Genomic DNA, 8,430 nt, shown 5'->3' with positions numbered 1-8,430 from the left:
CCCCCCTGTTTTCATTGTATGGACAAAAAGCATGAAGAAATTATTCAGAATATCTTCATAAACAGTGAGAATGATAACAATTGAAATTTTGGAGTGAACTATCCTTTTAAGCTTGTCATTTCTTTATGAACTATACAATTTCCTTATGGTATTTCGTGTATTTAATGAAGTAAACCTTTTCATTCTGTCCTAAGATGCGACATGGAGTATCTCAGACACTTGTAGGTGTGTAGACAGTAGTGAGCTATTAATGTAATCCTGACTCACTCAGCTCGTGCGTTGTAAATCTGCCGTAAACAGCACAAACCGCCGCTAGAGGTCTCAGCCTCAGTTCTGACAAACAATAAAAGAGTTCTATGTGAACATCAATACATACCCACCTTCGATTAAAACGCTATGCGGGTTTATGGTGGACAAATGTTGCGATTTGCCAATAATCTTCCCTGCTTAAAACACTAACAGCTCCAGTTAACCAGAGCTGCTTCTCGCTCGACTGACTGGACAAAGCCGCTGCGGTCCCACATAGCCTCTAGTCTACAGTAGCCTATATGACGAGCGAGATACAGTATCACAACAGTGAGTGTAAACAATACCAGGATGCCGGATGGAAAAAAAAAACCGCTGCATGTAACAATGATTTTACGTGGTCTGGGAATACTGTATATACGCGTGCAAACGATAACCGACTTTTAATTTTTTCTTCTTGAAACCTTTAGTTACAGAGTTTCACATATTTGTTGCACTCTTAGTATTCTGACTGCAACAATGCATGCATGTGAAAGTAGGTCAAGAGAATCGTATTGTTCAGTCAGCGTGTGCTACTGCTCCGTGTCGACTATTAGAATAAATGAGAGCAAATAAAGACGAAAGATTCAGTATTTCTCACGTGCACCGCAAATTTAGTGCATCTTGCTGCAGAAAACTATTGGGCAGATGCTAATGATAGGCTCTCTGCTTGAGAGTCTCCATTCCAATGGATGTCACTTTTCTTGGTTGTTTGTCATTTGGTGACAATGCCTGTCTCATACCACACATTGTTGTTTTCTGACTAAATAATTTTTTTCAAAGCCTGACAGCTTGTGGCACATGGCATAGTTCTATTATACTTATATTAATATACTATATCAATGATAAGTTTGATTGTTTTAAAGTGAATCTAAGAGGTGACAAGTCATAATATCACATTGAAGATTTTACATTTAGACATTTACCTTATTTATTCATTTATTTATTTATTTTAATTTGATGTCCATTGTAATGTTATCAAATGGATGTATGCCTATAAAAACAACAAGTAGGATGGCATTGCTATTGCATTGCATTGACATTTAACTCGTCTTTCTGGAAACAAGCCAACAAGTTGTGGATGGTGTGACACTGTAAAAAAAAACCTATACCCATGAGCACGGGACAGACTCTGAAGGACTTATTATTATTGATTCTTTCTTTGCCATTTTGAACTTAAATGGTTTCAATACTTATACTTATCACACACACACACACACACACACACACACACATATATATATCCATGTATAATTATTACTATTATTAATTGGACAATGGCAGTCTCTTTTTAATGATTTAAAAAAAAATCACATGCATTTAGTATCTTGATGACAGCAGCTTTTGTGTGGAGAGTTTTTCCTTCCCCCCCCCCCTTTTAGCACAAGTTATGATCATATTCTGAATGTCATGTTAAAATAATTTTACATCATTTTAAGTAAAAATGCACTTGCTTGCCCCTGGTTTACATATCAAAACAACGAATGATAAAATGATTTTGCATAAAATGTATTTCGTTTTCTTGCAATATCTTAAATCAAATTCATATGTATAATTGTATTATTATGAACAGAACCAATCTGCATTGTAATAGACATTAGAAATTATAAATTCGTTTTTAAATTGATTATTATTTATATCTGCATTAGAGTAGAAATAAAGCATGCTCATATATTTGAGTCCCTTCAACATAATCCAGATATGAACAATAAGCATGGTTTCATTACAATGAAAAATTATTTTCTAACCCTTGGTGCTTCAGACAATGGCAAATCAAATTTCGTGCGAATCACTCCAATCCACATATGCGGCCTAAAATCAACCTTCCAAAACTGATAACGGCGGAAAAGTACAGTATGTTTTGTTCGTCTGCAAGTTTTGGAAACGGCTGGAAGAATGTCCAAATGTTCTGTGGAATCGCGGCGGTTTCACACCACAATGTTCCTCAAAATGCTCCGGTCGATCGGAAAAAAGACGGAGTTAATATGGCTGTCCACAATTTATCTGTCAGTGTAGTAAGCTCGCCTTGTGCTGCCGACACGACGCGCATAACAACCCATTTAGTTCCCATCATTTTAGAGCTTCTTGTCCCCTCCCCTCCAGACACAGACAACAACATACACCTTAATAGGGGCGCGTCTCCAACACAGCCGCCGACCAATAACCCGTCTGTCTGGGCAGAGACCAAGGGGATGAGCGCTCGCCGAGGCCCAATCAGCGCTTTTGTGTTGCCTGCCGGTGCCGGGGACTGGTCGTGAAGAGCTACAGCAGCGCTTCAGGATCGGAGAGTGAACCCGGAGCCAGAGGAACCTGAAGGGTAAAGGCGAGTCAGGTGAGTCCGAGGATTCACGCGCGGCCTAGCCGGTATCGGATCGAATAGGGGAATTTGGAAGCGAGATGGTTTTAATCGCATCCGCTTGCGATTCAGCCGTCATTTGGTGTAAATGAATGGGCTAAACGGTTAAAAGGGGATTTGAGGAAGTCTGCTGAGCAGCCAGACAATAGCATAGCGGATTTTGCGTGGAAAGCAAAGCGCTTCTAACACGCAGCAGTTCAAAGTGGTTGGCTAATACTATTAAAATGAGCTCGGGATTGCGCCGTGGCGTATCGCACATCGAGCGGCTATTTCAAGAGCGATTCCGCGAAAAGCCCGTCATATTTAGCAGGCAACTTTGACAAGTTTACTGGCCAAAGCAGCATTTTATATGCGTGAAACGGCTTTCATTGTTTCATCTGGTGTCTCTAGGGGTTAACCCAGATTGGCGGAGAAAGCCTCGCGTCCTCCCGGCTGTGTCTACAGTAGTGCAGTAGCAGCTCAGACACAATGAAAAAGCCCAACATATACACACATGCAACGCCATCAAAATAAATCTAACGCTCCTATTCCAACGATATCAGCTCAAACGGGCTGTTTTGTGAGTGTTTTGGGGCTGTTGAGGGGAGCGGGTATTCTCTCTAGAGTGCCGAGGGCACACGGATTGTACGGTGAGCCTGTACAATTAGAAAAAAAAAAGATGTCGAAAATGCATCAGCCATTTACGTAAGTGAGGACGTTCTCTCAACTTGCTCCATATGCACGCAAATGGCTGCCCAACACTTGACAGACGTAAGAGTGAAATCTAATTCCAGCGTGAATGCAGGTATTGATCGAAGCCAGCAGGGAGTCACTGATAATCGGGGGGAGATGACGTTTAGAAAGAAACTCTGATCAATGATATGTGCTTTCTGTTAGCCGTTCTCTGCAGACACGTCCAAAGGGAGACTGGGTTTACATTATAGGCTTTATATAGTCAGAGGCTAACTCTAGCAGTCTGATTTGCAGAGTTTGACCCCTCAAGAATTTTTCATATGCATTTAGTAGCTATATGACAGTAATTTACGTTAGTTTGTTTGTGGAGACAGTTTTTTTTTTTTTCATTTTAAGGAGCAGATAATTCCACGATATGGGCAAATTCTTATTTTGCTATCATCCCAAAGTTTTTAAAAATTGCACTCAGTAATTTTTGCTAATTAAAAAAAAAAAAAAAGTTTCACATATAAAGAAATTAACTGCACTACATCAAGTGGGTCGCCTGCTCATGGGTGCTGCCATGTTGAGATCACATGACCTGCCGTGTCATGCAATAGAGTGCACTGTCGGTTCCAAAAGTAAAAATTCCTTTTATTTTCTCCATAGGAGAATTGATTTTTAACTGTAACTTGTACACATTTAAAGACAGACCTAACATGAACTACAAGGTTGGTAATCGATAGTTGCTTTTCCCATCAGTTATTTCAACTTTTGTTAAATAATCATGTTTGACAGTGGAATTCCAGGTGGAAACTACATTACCCTTCATTCTGCAAAGAAATCTCCACTAATCAGTCAAATCAAGCAAATCACATCAAAATAACTGTTTAGCACCCACCCACTGTCTGAGCTTTCAAGCTACCTAAATATTTCTGTGTGTGTTTATGTGTGTGTATATATATACACACACACACACACACACATATATATTTTGCAATAAATGTAGAATATGTTGTTTCTATATACACAAAATAGTTTCACATCAATAGTTTATTTGACCAGATATCTATATATATTTTTTTATTGTCATTTGCTGTGCTTCATGGAATTGTATTCCTTTCCCTCATTCAAAGTTGTTAAGTGCGCAGACTTTTTGTCTGGTTTTCTAATGATATTTTTCTTCATCTCAAAGTGATGTCTTAATTCACCTTGTAGCTAGTTGGTTTGGTTCATGGCTTATAACTTTTTAACAAAGGCTTTAAAAATCCCAATAGGAAAAATACTTCTGGAACTAAGGCTTCTGCAGAAGTGACAGAGTTACTTCTACCGCTACTAATAGTCACAACAAACAGAATGAGTTTGAATTCAATGTGGCTATTATATGGATGTATGTAGTATGAGACGGAGAAAGACACAAAAACGAACAAAATAAAAGAAAAACCAACAGCTTAGGTATGACTGTCATACATCTACGCAAATAAATGTCAGGATGAAGTTTAAAACCACTGAATAGGAGCCAGCTGAATGTAAACACAAACTTACTGACTGCACCTTTTAAGTTCAAGGAATTATTTAAGAAACTAACAGACTTATGTACTCCTAGATATTTTTATAGCATATAAAAGTTTCCCACTTTGACAAGTCACAGAGAAAAAGCTCTCCACCCACTGTTATTAAAGTCATTTATACGTTCTCTTGTGTGGAGAAAAAGGTCTACATAGAAGTCACTGAACATGTACTTCTCTAGGAATTACCCTGGTGAAATCATACTAATGTCTGGTTTAAGTAATCTGTGTAAACAACAGAACTGTGAATAAAAAATATTTTTTAGCAACTAGCACATCTAATAAGAGCCAATTGGAGTGTTTTCTGCTAATTTTGAAAAAGGCTGCTGCATACTGTGAGGGCCGCCCCACTAGTATTACATCCTCAAGAGGGGTCCAAACAATGTTCTTATTGACTGTTTTGCTCAAAGGCATTTTGTGTGGACTGTTCCCCCTCCTCCCCCGGGGGGGGGGGGGGGGGGCTATTCATCACTTTAGTCGGTGCACCCGAGCTTATGGCCATCGCCTGTGAAAGGATTTTTTGCAGTTTGTTCTCTTTAATTTCCATGGTGCATGAGCACCTTATTGCTAGTAACTGTCTGGTTTTGTTAAGCCCACAAAACCTGTGAAGTGCGGTGCGAGGTGATAAGATGGAGTACACTGAGATGAGCAAAGACTCTAAGCTCAAGTTATCAATGTAGATTTCATCATAGATCTGTCATGGTTTAGAGGTACCTATTCAAGTACCTGTTCTACCTAGACTTGCTTCACACCAGATCTCATGTTAGTACTGGTGCTTTAACGCAACATTGGCATTCCCATGCTGAATGCATGGATTTTCAGTATAAATATAAGCCTAATGCATATTTTTAAGTGGTTTGTGATTCATTGCTTAAGCCTTGTGCTGTGTGCTATAGATAGTTCACCCAAAAAAATCAAATTCTTTCATTTGATTACCCAAAAATCTGTATGATTTTCTTCTTTGAATTGCAAAAATTGTTTTTATTTTTTAATGAGTCAATGGGGTCCAAAGCAACATTAACCTTCTTTAAAATATCATCTTTTGTGTTCTCTATAAGAATAAAAGTCACGAGGCTGGGTAAATGATGGCAGAATTTAATTTTTGGGTGAACTATTGCTTTTTATAAGCATTTATAAGTGCAGAATTACTATTCACAATCTAAAGACTATATTCAGGACAGGTGATTCTGCGTTAGATCATATTTGGACTTAGCACTTAACTCAACCTCGATTCAATCATGGGTTCATCTAGAAGACGAGACCATGCCATTGAAGAAGACATTTGAGAGGGAAGTCACATTTAGAACTGGATATTGACTCTTGGATCAGAAAGAGTACTTGACTTGGCTGGGTTTCAGGACTGCTGAATGGTCAGAAAAGGTAGTGTTTAGAATTAGCAGTGCCCCTTTGGCAAATGTATTGAGTAGACACAACAAAGCGGCTTGCTCTGTAAACATGCACCATGAGATTTATGGTAGTGCAATATGATGATGTGGACCCAAGTTGTGCTAGTTTTGTAAAACGAACCCTCACTGCGACAATCCTGAGAGCCCAGAACGGGGCATTGACACTCAGATGCCCTCCCATTGGTCTCCTACCCTTCAACGCACCTTCAGTGTCGTTAGCGTTGTTTTAAAGCCGGTTAGAATGAGAGAGAAATGTTCACGTCCAGTAGTTTTTTGGTTTTGTGTGATAGTGGGTTTAAAAAAGACCCTCAGGACTGAACTGTCAGGTCCAAAAGAGTTTGATTCATTGGCTCTTGGGTAAGCTAGGGGCTGCTGCTCGCCCTTTCTCCAGATAAGGCTTATTGGTCTAGGAAACAATATGATCACATGTCTTTTGGCTTTATAAAACAGTGTAATGGACAACATCATTACCTCAGACCTTCCCATTGACATCTTAGAGAAATTAAGTCTGTCATATAGGCCTACTCAGGAATGTTTTTGATTGTACTCTTATTTGCATTTTGAGGTTTAGTCACAGGGATAAGTTTTTAAAAATTGATGTTCACTGCAGTTTATCATTTAGCCATATTCTTTTTTTAATTCAGTATTTGAACTAAAGTTTCCACGCGCTTCCTTATAGCTAAATTTGTAATCAATTGGTGTTCATACTAGTTATTTGTTGTTTGTCTTTGATAAGTCAGTCTGTATATCAAGTCTTCCGTTTTCATTGACTATATGAGAAGGTCTGATTGATACCTACTCAAAATCAGTGCTCATTTCATGACCCATAGTTATGTAAAATTGAGACCTGAATGCCTGAATGTTTTGAAAAGAAAGAAATCAGGATAATTACCCCTTAATCAGAAACATTACATTTATTTAAAAATGTTCCCAAGCGAAAATCCTTTGAGGGTGAGAAGTCTTGTCAGTTGCTTGTACATGCTACTAATTGATATGGATGATGTTAATGAATGTGAAGTGATAAATCTAGACCAGTGAAAGAAGTACAAATAAAAAGAAAAGTATGTCAAACTGTTTTAGGGCCTGATACCAATCTGTGTCAGTGTTCAGTAGTATACAGTAGGAAGTGTTTTAGAAAGGGTTAAGGGATCGTTAACTCAAAAATGAACGTTCTCTCATCATTTACGCACCCTCATGTCATTCTAAACCTGTGTGACTTTCTTTGTTTCTGCAGAACACAAAAAATATATATTTTAGAGATATTTTCAAATGTTTTTGTCCACACAATGAAAGTCAGTAGGGTCCAAAACAACATTGGACCCCATTGACTCTCAAAATGATTCTTCAAATCTCCTTTTGTGTTCCGCAGAAGAAAGAAAGTCATTTAGAACGGATAGTGTTGTTATCATCATTTAAAACTATTAAACATTGTTTTCATTCATTAAAGCACAGCTGAAATAAATTATAAATATTATATGTGTGAAAATTAGAAATGTTGACTGAAGTAACTGAGGTAACTGAAATAAAGTTAAGTTGATGTGCTTTCCTAAAATTGAAATTTAATAAAAGCTGAAAAATAAGTTTTGTATACACTATAATAACAACCCTCTACATTGCGAGTAAATCACTCGCATATGCGACTAAATCTTCACTCTGGGCGACTAAATGATGTCTAATATTAGCCAATGGCTAATAAATTCTTAGATTTTACTCGCCAGTGTGTGAGTTGGAGGCTGAGTATAAGTTTAGCACAGATATATTTTCATTCGCCAAACACTCTGACTGAGCGCTTCAGAGTTTCACTCTCCGTCAAGCGATCTGTGATATTTTTCAGTTCATCTGAACGGATGCGCAGCGCACCTGTGTTTGTGTATTTGCAAAGTGAGAGAGAGAGAGAGAGCGAGAGAGTCTTGCATAACATGCAGAATTGATGCGCTACATGTAAACGATATACATTGTTGTATTTTCCTGTAAAAATAACAGAGTTCCTTTGGAATTCTTCAGCTTTCAAGAACTACCGCTTTCTCCGGTAGTGGGCGGAACTAATGCGCAAACGACAATCTCATTGGCTGGTGCTCACCTATTATCGTCCCTGTTTAGATTTCAGCAAATCAGTTCGAGCGAACGCACACAACCTGATTAATATTCATGAATCCAGCAGCTC

At 38.4% G+C, this 8,430-nt stretch overlaps 1 protein-coding gene across 1 annotated transcript in view; it reads left to right on the top strand.

The window, feature by feature from the left end:
- Window positions 1-2,052: 2,052 nt before the first annotated feature.
- LOC107731554 (transcriptional repressor p66-beta-like) overlaps window positions 2,053-8,430 on the top strand; it is a 45,845-nt gene continuing 39,467 nt past the window's right edge. Inside the window, exon 1 of the mRNA XM_016542671.1 lies at window positions 2,053-2,617. The gene's annotated coding sequence lies outside the window, so the exon portion shown is untranslated. The remainder of the gene's footprint in view (window positions 2,618-8,430) is intronic.

This window comes from Sinocyclocheilus rhinocerous, unplaced genomic scaffold (assembly GCF_001515625.1).
Source record: "Sinocyclocheilus rhinocerous isolate Xijiao unplaced genomic scaffold, SAMN03320098_v1.1 scaffold193, whole genome shotgun sequence".
NCBI classification, from domain to species: domain Eukaryota; kingdom Metazoa; phylum Chordata; class Actinopteri; order Cypriniformes; family Cyprinidae; genus Sinocyclocheilus; species Sinocyclocheilus rhinocerous.
Note: the sequence above shows the minus strand (reverse complement) of the source record. Positions and strands in the feature narration are given on the sequence as shown.